Raw genomic sequence first — 12,979 nt, 5'->3', positions numbered from 1 at the left:
CTGTGACACTTTATTTGCTTATTACTGCTGCATGATGTGTACTTTTTTTTGTACGCCATTAGTGTTTTTGTAGATTTGAACAGTTCTTCTTATCCTAAGCATTTAATCGCATTGTTTACTGCGTGTTAACCTGCATATGACAAATAAACCATATCAATCACATATCAGTGTTTGTTTTATGAGCAGTTTGTCATCTGTGCTGTTGTTCCAAAATGCCGAACGCAAAAGTATTGCGTGGAGACGCAAAAGAAAAAAAAAATCCTCCATGTCCCCTCACGGAGCGTACCTTTCCCCTCTACTGTGGCAAAGGCTCTTAAATCCTTAGTGCACACGGAGCAGTTTTGTTGGTCAGAAGAGACTTGACACATGTTGGTACTTTTAGTTTGATGAATGAAGAGATGCAGGACTGATTTAATCCAGAATCTGCCTTACAAGTGTCTCTTAATCACTGGTGAACTTGATTACGACTAAACACGTTTTACAAGCAGCAGACTGCATGTTAAAACCGCTACATTCAACTCTCCTGAAGTTCGGTAATATTTGCGACTTTCCTGTCAGCTCTATGAGTTTAATAGATAAGTCCTTATTTCTGACTTTACGTTGCAAATCCAATTTTACCACGTCCAGTTCTCCACCTGCGTTTGCTCCCTCCATCCTGAACGCAGGTGGAAAACATCGAGCAGAAGCACCGTTGACTTGTGGGTTGTGTAGTTCGTTTGACTCACATTATAGTATAGGCTTCTTGGAAAAAAACTACACAATGGCGGCGTTGATCCAAGTTTTTTTTCTCTTAAAGTTTATAACAAAGTCTCAGTTTTACATTTCCAAGGACAATTGATCCTAGTTTATTCTCCCTGCTATTGGTTAGCTCCCGCTCCCGTCTGCTCCTGTACCGTCCCAATCACGTGATCTTTACTGATGCTGTCTCCCGTGACCCGTGGGACTCCCGAAAAAATTTCAGCCTCTACCGTGCAGCAGCAAAACCAGCCCAAATCATCACCCTACCACCGGCGTGCTTTAGAGTTGGTATGAGGTATTGGCATTGATCCGCTGTGTTTAGCTTTCTTCAAAGATGTTATGCAATACCTCTAAGCAGCTCCATTTGTCTTGTGGTTTGTGAATCTAAGTCTTGCTGCCTAGAGAGACACATTATGTGCTTCCATGTTAGCTTGGGCCTGTAAAATCAGTGACAAAGTTGTAATATGATATATTTCAGTGTTCAAGTATAGAAATCTTGCAAGTTTTAATGTTTTCTGCACTAATATGTTTTATTGAGTTAGTTTAAATGCAAAAAACAATTAGCAGATCCATGAAGTTATCTTTAGGGATATTTTCATTAAACCTTCATCTGCAAATAATGTGAAGCCTCTGTGTGGTGCAGATGTGTATATTATCGACCGGTTTAGGTTCATCTGCATCCTGATGGAGCATTCATTTCACAGTGGCTGTGTTTCCTCTGATTTAACTTCGGCTTTTAGAAGGAGGCCTCCCAGGCTGCAGAAAAGCTCCCTAAAAAGTGGGCGGATCCATGAAAACCGGACCCACCCATGGTGGTAGGGTGAGACGTCAGGGTCAATTTGTTAACCACGATTGATTTTACACGGTGGTCAGGGGTGAGGCGGCTCTAGATCTTAAACCAGAAGCACATGTAGAAGAGTTTATGTTTGTGAGTGCTGAAGTTCACTTATTGAAACATAAAGTCTGATTTTGCTGCTAGTTTTTCTAACCTTTAATGAGCAGGTTGTTCTCACAGCACAGTCTCTGGTCTGGTTTGTATGTTTCTGTGGATAAAGATGACCAGGTGCAGTGGTTTTTAAAGTAAAAGGTCTATCCCATCAGCACCCGGAGGAAAGACCCAGTTTCTTATCTGGCTCTCAGGGCAGGAATGCAGCCTTCAAAGGCAGAGTGTACCCTGGCCAGGCTCTCCCAACATCACACACTTGTTGGTGTGTTGGTATGAATCAGAGTTCAGAACATGCCTCAGTCTGTGTGTAGGGCATCTTATCCTCACCCCCCCTCAGGACTGAGGCGCTGGCTTTGAACCAGCTTCTCTTAATTGTGGGGAGCTCCTGGGGCTTTGGGGGTCGTGCAGCTGTGCTTGCCGCAGCCACCGTCTCCCTCCCTGCGGTTCGTTTACTGTAAGGTGTTTTTTAATTACTAGGCCCCCCCTCCTTTTCTTTTTTAATGTTTGTTTATGAGGTGGGTTATGAAGCTGCAGTGACCACAAAAATAACTGATTCTCATTTTCCTCAATTCAACATCTGTGCTGCTGTTTCAAAAAACGTAATCGTCCTCTTGAGGGTACATTAACAGTGAATCTAAAACAGATACAAAAAAATTGAGACCATGAGAAACGTTTTTCTAAAACCTTTTTTTTTACAATTCAAATAAAGAACTAATTTGTTTGGGGAAAAAAATATTCAAAAGTAAAAAGACCTACACCTCCTAAACCAATACTTTGTTGAATGTCCTTTTGGTTCAGTATTTGCTTTCAGTCATTTTTGATTGTGCTCTAACATTATCCCACATTTGGGTTGGATTGGATTTCCAATTGATCCTAAAAAATAAAATCCCTCTTCATCTCTGACTTTCTAGCAGAAACCTGAAGGTTTTGGGCCAGCAACCCCACAGCATCATGGTGTCACCATCGTGTTTTATTTTGGGTGTGATGTTTTATTTGGTAACAGTGGTGCTCTTTTTGAGCCCAATATACCCCTTGCGTTTGTGGCCCCGATTTTCAATTTTGGTCTCAGACTGTAACACATTTGGATGAAAATGCTTCTCATTTGAAACCCTATGCCTTAGTTCAGGCATATGAGGAATACAGAACATATATATATATATATATATATATATATATATGTCCTGTATATGTCCTGAGAGCCTGCCCTGAGAGTTTGATTAGTTAAACATATATACATACAGAAAGAAAGAGAAAGAACCCCAAGAGAGCAAAGCAGTAAAGCAGAGCAAAGGGTGGCTATTTTGGAGAATCTAAAATATAAACATTTTTACAGTTATTTCACACTTTTTGTTTACTACATAATTCCATGTGTGTTCATTCATGGTTTTGTTGCCTTTGGTAAGAATCTACAGTTTAAATAGCCATAAAAATAAAGGGACCCATTAAGGGATAAAGTGTATGTAAAACGTTTGGCCGGTAGTGTATTTATAGAGCTTTGTGGATCTTACCCAGTACAATGTGATCACTTTTTAAATGCAACCTCTTTGCATCCAGTTTCAAGGACATCTCAGCTGTACTTCACTTCTGATTAATTAGAATAATTGTAGATGATCAAACACGTGGGCTCAAGAAGACTCGAAGCTAAAACTGAGTCAAAAACTGCTTTAACCTCTTAAGCCCCAACCCCCACTGCTGGGGGCAGAATTTCTTCTACTTTCTTTACTGCAAGTTTGATTAGTTAAACATAAACATATGTGGCATCCACAGAAATAGTAGAGTCTTTGCTAAAAGCTGATAAAACCATTTCTACAAACACCAAAAACAGTTCAAACTAAAGGCAAACAAACTTTACAAAATTATTTAACCGCAAAACTCGGTCCCAGCTGTACACCACACGGCTTCTATACACTTTCGTTGTCCAATGAGCTAACCCCTCTCTCCTACTTCCCTATTTCTGAGGGGATTGCTCAATCCAGCTCTCCATCCAATAGGTCCGGACTTCCCTAAACCTGAAAGTTCTTACTAAGCAGGTTTACTGAAAGTTCTGTTTAAGCTGGTGTCGGGAAATGACTCGCCTAGCCTCTGACAGCCTTCATACAAAAGTCTCGCCCTTCTTCATCTGGAGGTCTGGACCACCGAGTAGCCTCTCGCAGTCATCCACACTTTCAACAATCATTTTTGTTCATGGCTGCTCATTCCCTAATATTACAACTGGCTCTTGGTTTATGGGCTAGGTTAATTTTAGAGACTTGGCACGAGCCTCAAGGGCGCTGTTTTAACAAGTTTGGCTAAGGCAACTTATAAAAACCTCCTAAAATCTCTTAGAACCAGGCTACAAGACATTTTAGCACCAACAAAAAACAAAAAATAAGATGACTCAAATAATTGAATGTCCACGATTTAACTAGAATTTTATATTGTTTCTTTAATTAGTAACGCGTTTGAATGGGTCAGTAACAGCTTAAATTCGACAACACATAATAATTTCAATAATAGAAAAAAATCAATCAATTCAACCTGTCTCTCCCTGATGCTGAAACTAGTGGGTTTGAAGACGGAGGCTCATCCATGCACCCGATGGGGATGTTTCTTCGGGTAACGACGAGCGATTTCTTGAAGGAAAGACGGCTTAATCTTCAGTTGTCTTCCTCTGAGCACTGATGCACTGGTGCTCCAGGTTTTGAGGGTTAAACAGGGACTTTGTTGTCATATGTCTCCGAAGACAGTAGCTTCCAGAGGTATAAATGAAGTTGATTCAGGACTTCCAGAAGCCTGAAAATTAGAGCAATCAGTTGTTCACCAATCAAGTTTACTTCTGTTGTCTGGATAAAAAGGCTGTAGATGAAATCAGATTCTTAATTTCGAGGCACAGTCCTTCCAGGGCACACGGGTTGATCCTCTTTTTAATGCAGTCAATCAGCTGGACTGTGTCTCTGGTCCTCTGCTTCATCTGTAGCATCTTTCTCCGTCCGATCTTGTTCGCTGGTCTTCTGCGAGGAAACAACCGCAGGTCCCTTTTTTCGGCATTGCTTTTATAGTGCAGATGCTCTCACTGGTCAGCCCTTTGTTAGGCTTTTCCGTTAAGGCACAATTTGTTATTGGTCAATACTTAGTCATGGTCACAGTGGCCTTCTTGTGCTGTTTTTCGGCCTTCAAGATACCAGTAGTCAGCACGCAGCTGGCTTTATCCTGTTCCTCCTTTGCTTGTGTTTGTTGTTCTTTAAAAGACTCGCTGTCAGCTCCTAGCCGGCTCTCGTCACTCACATTAACATTATACATTATATTAACATAATATCTCTTTCATATATAGCTGACTGAGAATTTCTAAACCTTAATGTTTTTAATTATCAGCTCTCAATCATGTTTTAACTTGAAAAAGATTATTCATCCATTTAATACTTGTTGAAAATAATCATGCATAATTTATTTGGTTACACTTGTTGTTTATACTTCTATAACAGTAAATATGTGACTCCATACAGGCCTCTCCAGTCTCTCAGTCCCAGAATATGAGAATATGCTCTTTTCACTATCTACTGCTTTAACTGTGTATTTTAATAATTGTTGCATGGATTACACAAAAGATACCTATTTTAATTTTTATTGATTTAACTGTGGGTAGTTCATGCATGCTGCATGGATTACATGGAAAGATCTCACCTTATTTTGACCACACACAACCAGCATGTCTGCTGTAAGCAGAGAGCTCACAGATTCCAAAATATATATTTTGTTGCAATCCACCCAGGTTTTACTCCACCAGCAGCAAAGGAAGGCCAGAATCTCTCATTTGAAAAACATATATATTATATAGTATTAATATAATGATTGTTTAGATAGAGTATGTCAATTCTCAGTTCATGATATGTGTCAAATTAAAAATGGAAACAATTTAGAAAATATTTCTCAAGGTCTAATTTTTTCTGGATACACACCTCAGCTTTAAAGCAGGGCTGTGCTTGCTTAAGAGAGCCACTGTAGTTCATAAATAAAAAAACCTCAAAAATTGTGTACAAATTAAATCACACAAACTGGCATCCATCCTAACCACTGGTGTAGGGAAGTGACGTCGCCGTGCATAAGATACATCTGGAAAGGTTTGCAGTCAGTGTCACTAATTAAACATGTTGGAGCTCCTTTGAAAGGAGAAGGTTCATGTCTTCTTAAAGCTTATTGTCAGATGCTGCAAATGTCACTGATGATATCTCAACCCAAACCTGTCTTTTCCACCTCTCCCTGATATGATAATAGCTAAAAAACATCACGCTCCAGCCAGAGTGCACACGCCAATCTCGTACCTAATTTTCTTGCCTTACAAGACGGGCGGTACTTTAATGGGTTTGACAGTAAAATTGAAAAAAAAAAGTTCTCATCTTGGGAGAGTAGAACCTTGGCTCAGACTAAGGAATGAGGTCTGAATACCAAACAATGGTCCGTAAAAGGCAGATGGCTTTCCTCTTCTTCAGCGTGGCTTGTTTGAAGTAGCAAAAGTGCAGACGTGCTGAGAATTACAGCCTCAGAAACTTTTTGAAGTGCATGCAAACCCCTTACTTATCTACAGATCCTGATTTGATTACAAAACAAATTCATCAGCAGCTATAAATCATCCGGGAATTTTTTAAAAAATGTTTAGGATTTCTTATTGACAGTATTTAACACCAAACCGAAAATAATAAGTCAGTGCCTTACCTCTTTCCTTTCTGATATTACACCTCGTCTTCTCGTCTTCTACTTGTATTTCTGTTTTTCTTTTTGCTCCTTTTTTCCCTGAACCATTTCTAAAAGCTGTAAAAACTCTCCGCCTGATGTGCGTCAGTTATTTTAAAGTCACCTTGAGTGTGTGCTCTCCCTTGTTGGCCTCTCTGTAAAGTTCGCCCTCTTCTCCATCTACATATAAATAAACATGCATATCCTCATGCTGCCTCTATAACAGTTGCCTGTGCACCCTCATCTCGGGTGTTGCCAACCTGGGGACCCAATCAGACTAAAGGACCTATTGTCCCTCTCTCTACAATCAGTGGGACAACCTCCCCCTGGCTCCAGCGTAATCCACCAATCTCCCACCGCAAGCGGTGGACAGAGAAGAGGTGGAGAAAGTAGACAGAGAGGAGGGAGGGGAAGAGGATTGACAGCAGAGCAGGGGTGAAATTACAGCAGGAGGGGAGGGGTGGGGGTGGAAAATCAGGCGAGCATGGGACAGAGGAATGAGAGGAGAGAAGCATTAGGTGGTAGATGGTAAGCTGTGGAGGGAAGTGCTCCTGCATGATCCGTCTCAGGGTTTGAAAGTGAATAAACTCACCCAAGTGATAAACGGGAAAAAAGCTTATCCAAAAGTGTGGTAATTTCTTCACTCATTGAATGCATTGTGTTGAAGGGATAGTATAGTTGTTTTAGACTGGTGGTGCACAGGATACTTCTAAGAAGGCAGCAGTTAGAGTGTTCTCAGTTTGGGGAATTAGGGAGAGATTTTGATGGAGGAGTTATTGTAACAACAGTTAAGCATATACATTTCAATACTTTATGAAACTAATGTTCTGCTAAGCTACTGTCTTTTTTAATTTCCAGTAATGCTACAAATTATACAGCTTATTGCTTTACTATGCTGGAGTACATTTTCAGCACAACAATTGAATAAAAAATACCTCAGTGGCCCAACGGCTGTTTTGGAAAGAATAACAAAATAAAAATGATGGCCATGAATGGTCAACTACTGTACTGGCATTTCATATGTCCATCACTGCACACCTCAACACTGATTCTTCAGAATGGTAACAAAAATAAAGAACAAAAATATTCCTGATTAGCAGAATAAGCAAGGCAATATATTTATTCAGGCTGCACGGTCTAAGGAATATATGCAACATGAAACAGTATGAAGTAACAAGCATTTACATATGTAGTGGTAGTGTCTTTTATTTCTTGAGTTCAGTGAAGTGATAGACCCCAGATAGTAGCTGCTGCAGATGCTGGAAAACAATGTATGCATTTCTATTGGAACAACTTCATTTTACTTAAAAGTTTACATCTGCCAACAGTTTATAAAATAGAGAACATAAAAAAATGTCTGCAACAAAGTTACTGATTCTAAAGCTGAGATCTAATAATGACATTGTTTAAATTAGTTGGAAAAAGTTTGAGCAGTTATAGATTTTTGTTTTCTGAAAGCTGTTAGCTTGTGTAGGTATTGGGCTTATAACCATTAGCTTGAGAAGCTGTTATTTAAGTTGCTTTTAGCTCAAGTTGCTAATAGGGCCTATATGTATTTTGTAAGATAAAAGACATTTATTTCTCCCAGGGCGGTAAAAACAAAATGGCACCTAGGTCTTGCATCTGGTTCATTTCACATCATTTGCGCAGAACCTTTTTTTTCTTGGGTGGTGTTATACACAAATTTTGCAGTAGTTGTAAAGTATGAAATGTCTTGGCTAGAAATAACTTGTTCTTGTCAATCCAAATAAGAAAACTAATTTGTCCATTCTTGCAGAGTATCAGTTGACATTCACTTTGTTTGTTTGTGTTACTGTTAGCTTTAGAATGTGTTAGCTTGAATAGCTTAACACATTTATACCTGTTGGTTAACTGTTAGCCTGAATAGCAGTTAGCTTGAGTAGTCTTTAATTTAAATACCTGTTAGCTTGTTATAACTATTAGCTTGAGTAGTTGATAGCAATTGGTTTGAGTTCAGTTAGCCTGAATGTCTGTTAGATTGCATGAGTGCTAGCTTGAGTAACAGTTTGCCTAAATACCTGTTAGCTAGTGTAACTATGAGCTTGAGCAATTGATAGCAGTTATTCTGAATACATGTTAGCGTCCAGAACTGTTTGGTGGAGAAGCTTAACTCAGCTCAATAAGAATAACTTCGGCATGAGACTTTTCTTCAGATGTTTCTGAAGAAAAGGGTAGAAGTTGAGTGCTCATAACTACATTACACCTGTATTATATTTGGCCACTCTACTACTCAGAAAAACATAATTAGTTTTCCAAATCGACAAAAAAAGCCTCAAAAATCAAGCTCAGACCAAAACACAAAACCCGCAGTGGGAGATTAGTCATGGAGATCTGATTCTTGTTTAGCTCTGAGGGAGAAAATAGCATTTCTGCCTTTAAGCAATCATGGAATTAATGCAGCAAAAAAGGGTTTTCAGAGACAAGTCCTTCGAACATTTCTCCACAGGAGGAAAAGGATGATGGAATTGAAATCATTTTGGAGATGTACTCAACCATGTTTAAACATAAATTAGATTTTTATTTCACAATTTGCAGCTCAGGCTCTTGTTTTCATATTTTTCTGAATTATCTCCATGCAGATTTTTTAGACATAAAGTTTTGTAGCTTCAGACACAAACATGCAAAGTTTCCACACTGCGATGACTTTGTCCTTTTTCCACTCGATAGCCCATTGACTCTCCTTAATCTTTCTGACAGAGTAATTTGGTGCGTTGTACAGCTCTAAAAATACAGATGAAGGTTGTTGTCACCCACTGAGGCAGATGGTCAAAAGGTTGTGCTTCTCCATTGGTTCAATATGTTTTTCCTTTCTCCCACTCGGTCCCTTTCAATAGTTCTTCTTTTTCATTTGGCAGGTCATTCTTCTTCACAATCGCCCCACCTCCCCATCCAAGCGACCCCACCCATTGTCGTTGTCTCTTTGAAGACCTGACTGGTTACCAATCTGTTTGTGAATGCTTGACTGGATCCCCCTTAAAAAAACAAAAGCAGGGGCTCCCTCTTTGTCTGGACGGTCCACGCAAAGGGCGGCATACAGGCTCATTGAATGACACCTCCCATCACTGCAGCAGAGAAGCGGGTAATGATTAGCAGAACAAATTGAACCTATTGGACTAATGGAAGGGCCTCTGTCAGTTACGTTTTTTATAGCTGCAGACATTTGGAAAACAAGTCCCTTCAGGCCTCCGCACAAAGGCTTGGATATGGCGTAGAAATAGATTGGATACACTTGTGTTCTGCATGTTTCTAGACTTTGGTTTTGCGGTCATATGCAGGATGTTATAGGGACACGGTGTTTTTACATGCCGGTTCAAATACGCCTCTTCTTAAGTCGGTTTATAAAAGCCACATCATGTTCTGTCCTATAAGAAGCTTTTATCATGACGGCAAACAATCAGCTAAAGCACATCACAGGCCTGTTAGACCTACATAGAGCTAATGATTGGTTTACATTAATCTGTCTTTCCTGACATTAGTGTCCATCTGCTCTTATGTAAATTTAATGGGCAGCAGGGAGTGATCACTTGTGATGACTTTACATACAACTAAATTCGGAAAATAACAGTCAAGGATGGTTTTCAATTGTGTTCAGGTTCATAGCCCACAATAGTTGCATTTTCCTGAGCAATATCAAGAAACATGTAAAAAAACATTTCAAAATAGTTTTTGAAGATCAAATGTAAACAAATATATGTAAATGTTAAAATCGTGTAAAAAATATATATTTCACATTCTGTTTGGTGATAAATTAGTGTTAATTTATTTGCATCTAACCAGTTCTTTGAAACTCAGTTCCCTTTCGACTGTATTGAGAAGCGGTTTTAAATTTTTACCAAAGCTTCATCATCTGCAAATAATGTAATTTTAGTCTACATTATACATACATAAATAATTTGATGATTTGTGTCTAATTCTAAAAGTTCGGGCTGGAGCAAAGAACCTTATGGTACAATACAAGTAAGCTACACTAAATCAAAGTCAAGGTTATGCATCTGTGCATATTGATATTTATTATTAGGTTCATTTTGTATTTATTTCGAGCACCAGTTATTGATAACAAAATTTCCAGCTCGAACTTAAGTTCTTAAAGTTTAAAGTATTGATCAACCAGCCACAAGAAGGACGCCAGAATAAATGTTTTTTCGACAGCAGAAACCTGGAGACCTAACAAACTGGGACTCTGCCTCGGGATTTAGAAGTGTTCAGTGTGAAGCCCAGTCTGCCTGTTGTTCACCACATTGGTGAATGACTGCTTGTGACTAATATTGGAATTCGAAACACTAATAATATTAGTAGCATTTAGAGATTAATTGTAATTCTAATCTGGTTCTCACAAACATTTTTACTGCAACATGTACCGGCATGCATTAGCACGTTCCTTTACAACAACTCAACAGAATACCATATTAGTGAGCCATGCAATAGATTTAACATTAAAGTACTCTGCTGAAACGATATAAATAAATAGGAGATAGCACAGATAAACAAAATACAAATAATGTTTGTATTATTGTATGTTCAAGAATGTATTATATGTTTTTTTTCATGTAAAATATAATCTTCAGGAATAATTATCTGTAACATGTAGTCCCTACTCAGTCCCGGCTGGGACCAAAACTAGGTACCGGTATGGGGAAAAAAGTAATGGAAACTCTCGCGAAGCGGACCAAGTGAAGCTGAGTTGAGCTAAATAGAGCCCGTGGAAAAGGGGCAATAGATGTCAATGACTTGGTTTTGAGATATTTGAGCATGCGTCATGTTGTCAGGCAGGTTCTATTTAGGTGTTGTTTTATTGGTTTGGCAGTAATCAGACCTGAGTTTGGCTAGTGTAATTGAACTCAACTTTCTAAAAATTGTGGTTAATCAGCGTGAAGATTCACCAAAGAGGGCAATTACTTTTTAAAAATAAGGCCTTGTTGGGTTGGGTGGCTTTTTTCCCTTAATAAATGTATTGTACATTAGAAAATGGTATTTTGCATTTACAAATTAAAATGGTTAGATCTGAAACATTTGGTGTGACGAACAAGTAAAAACAAAAGAAATCTGCCAGAGGGTAAAACCTTTTCACAGCACCTTAAAAGTTTTAAAGACGAGACACTTTTTGTTCAGAACCTGCCTGAGATTGGAAAACCACTCATTACAGCATTGGTCCCCATCCCCCGGTCTCAATTGATAACGGGCCGCACAAGAAATAATTAAACTTAGGCCCCACCCCCCCACAAACGGGGAAGCTCCAGGTTTTTTTTTTTTTTTAATGTTTTTTGCTCAAACTTCCCTTAGTTAAACATAGACATGTGTGGTATCCTCTGAAACATCAGAATCTTGGCTAAAAGCCGATATAAACCATTTCTACGAACACCAAACACAGTTAAAACTACAAACAGTTGAATCAGAAAGTAAACACACCCTACAAAATTGAGTCACCGGACGTCTCGGCCTCTGCTTCCTGATTGGTGGGACTGACGTGAAAGACTTGGAGATAACATTATTCTACTGGCTCTAAGGATGTAAAGCAGGGGTCATTTGTGGATTTTGGCCCATCCAAACTAGTTATGGACCTGCGTAACGGTGCGTATTTCAAAAATCCACATCGAGTTCAAACAGGGCAGAACCGATTATGCAGCTGAGCGTGTATGTGTTTTTTTTAAAATAATTTCTCGTGTTGGATTATTTGGTTTTTTTTTTAAGTCCAATGGCTTCCCGAAAAATGTTTTAAACCATGGATGAAGTATTTGACCAAATTACGGCTGAGTTTTCTGCGGAAGATGGCAAATGAAGACCGGGACCATGTTTTTCTCAAACAATGGGACAACAAAGAGTGCCGCAGCTTGACAAAAGGTATGTTCATAAAGATGCAGGTGGATTCACTCCTGCTACTTTTGGTCCACTTTAAACAGAACAAATGTCTTTTCGAACTTAACAAGCCTTTGTCGCTGGTATCAAAGGTGTATAAAGTTATAAAATCATACCTGTTCAGCTGGGCGTTGCTTAGCAACACGTTGTGGTAGAGAACGCCGTCTCTTGCTTGTAGCACGCATTCGTCGACGCCGTTCCAAAAGTATAAATAGAACGCCGCAAAATCTGTGTAGAATGAGCTGCTCTTGGCTCTCACAGTAATATTTCTCCTTAAAAACCCCCCACACCCCGGGGTGCAGTAAAATTGTCAAGCGTTGACCGGTCCGCACTGATATAAAGGTTGGGGACCACTGCCTTACAGGACATTTCAGAGATCTGGATAAGGAGCCAGCAATTTATTTTCAACATCATAACTTCTTTTTACCTGCTTTCCAACAACGAACACCTATATAAGCTTTTAATGGCCCTAGGTCATTAAAAAGAACAGCTAAGAGTATCAGCAGTACTTAGTAACCAGGCAATTTAACCACAAAAAGGTAGCACCCTGCCTCTTCACACTCAGTTATCATGTAACTTTAGATCGAATAAGCTAAACAAAAGTTAGCTAGTCTCATTCACTGTATCTCTTTGCCACCAAACCACCACAAGGGAAGAGCATAAAAGAGGGTTAGGTTTCAGAAGAACAAGAAGAGAGAGCCCCAGAGAGAGGGA

At 39.2% G+C, this 12,979-nt stretch overlaps 1 protein-coding gene across 3 annotated transcripts in view; it reads right to left on the bottom strand.

Annotated features, from left to right (window-relative positions):
* Nucleotides 1-12,979, bottom strand: part of LOC124858215 (cadherin-20-like) — a 113,244-nt gene that overhangs the window by 28,331 nt on the left and 71,934 nt on the right. The window contains exon 1 of one of the 3 annotated variants that reach the window (XM_047350130.1): nt 6,374-6,705. The exons of the other annotated variants lie outside the window; for them this stretch is intronic. The gene's annotated coding sequence lies outside the window, so the exon portion shown is untranslated. Of the gene's footprint in view, nt 1-6,373; nt 6,706-12,979 lie in introns of those variants that run through there. 3 annotated transcript variants of the gene reach the window in all.

Source organism: Girardinichthys multiradiatus, chromosome 21 (genome assembly GCF_021462225.1).
Source record: "Girardinichthys multiradiatus isolate DD_20200921_A chromosome 21, DD_fGirMul_XY1, whole genome shotgun sequence".
Taxonomy (NCBI): Eukaryota; Metazoa; Chordata; class Actinopteri; order Cyprinodontiformes; family Goodeidae; genus Girardinichthys; species Girardinichthys multiradiatus.
Note: the sequence above shows the minus strand (reverse complement) of the source record. Positions and strands in the feature narration are given on the sequence as shown.